Raw genomic sequence first — 1527 nt, 5'->3', positions numbered from 1 at the left:
GAATAGGAACAACATAAAGAGGTTGCAATAAAACTCTTATAATAATTATAAATACATGTTTTATTATTTATCTAATATACATAATTTACCAGCGACATAAAAGCTTTTTAATAAACTACATACTTGGAGGCGCCAGCGCCGTTTTAGGCCCCTGATTTTGAAAAATATTTTATAGGTCATCATTACTCATATAACAGCCACTTATTTTTTTTCGAATTGTCTGGAAAGGTACTTAATACGTCATTTAAAATTTAATAAAAAACTACATTCATTTCTTTTTAGATTAGATAATTTAAAAACATTTTGAAAAAGGATTTATATATATGTATATATTAATAACTAAGCCTACAATGTATAATAAAAGCTTATCCATTGAATTTGATTTAATTTTGATATATATATGTATAGTATTAGTTAAACTAACACTTATTCATAGAAATTAGTCAAGTAAAAATAATAATATTGGTATACACTGAGAAAAAAAAATACCTAATTAATATTAGCTTTTCATAAATAAGTACTTAAAATGACTATAAAAAGGAACGCGAAAATTTAAAATACTTTAATTCCATGGCATTAAAATCAAGCGTAGATTATAAATATAGATTTGTACATCGAATAAATCGATACAAATTAACGGTACGATTTAATCGATTTTTTAGTATTGATATAATTTTCCGATTTGTTTACAATACATTACGAACTGGTACGACGGTACATATTGTTAATTATATTTGTAACAGGGGCCGTATTTAAATAGGAAATTCGATAAAGTCACGGTCATTCAATTCGGCATTAATGTGACATTGAACTTTAAAATGGAATTTTTTCTATCTTTAGTTTGACTTTTGATAGAAAAAAAATTAAATCTATTTTTTTTTAAATCTTATACACTAAAAGGGAAACATGATTTCAGTAAGGCGATGACCGAAGATCACAGTTTCTAATTTCACTAGAACGATCTAAACAAATACTTGGTCACGTACAACCCTGTTTCTTTTGCAGTTTCGTTTCGTTGAAGTAGACGAGGTATGAACGTGTGTGTTGATAAATATGTGAAAATAAAACACTGAAATCCAAAAATCTAAGTATTACTTTCTACTAAAATAGCTTGCTAAGATTATTTATTTTGAAATGTTGTTTAAGCCAAAGTAAAACGTAAGAAAGTTGACGAAATTAATGATAGAATAATTAAGTTGTTATCGAATTCATAAAAGGAGAGGTATTCGATTGTTCCTCTGTTTATGTAAACGTGGTTAATATAGTTCGTGGATTTCCATGTTATCAAATACGCTGGGTAGACAAACTTAAATTCTTCTTCTTAACAGAACTCCTCAAATTTTTTAACTCCTATTAAATAGAAGAATTAAAGGTTAAGGTTAAGTATAGTTCAAGCTGTTTGCATTCGGGATATTTTTCTAATACCGTATTATTATTTATCAGTGACAGTATCCACATTTTCTTGTTTTGAATTCTCGATTCTGAATGTAAACCCACTAACAATTTAAGTAACCGTCAAAAGGCTGT

The sequence above is a fragment of the Vanessa atalanta genome, chromosome 8 (genome assembly GCF_905147765.1).
Source record: "Vanessa atalanta chromosome 8, ilVanAtal1.2, whole genome shotgun sequence".
Taxonomy (NCBI): Eukaryota; Metazoa; Arthropoda; class Insecta; order Lepidoptera; family Nymphalidae; genus Vanessa; species Vanessa atalanta.
The sequence above is the reverse complement of the archived record's forward strand: the minus strand, read 5'-3'. Positions refer to the sequence as shown.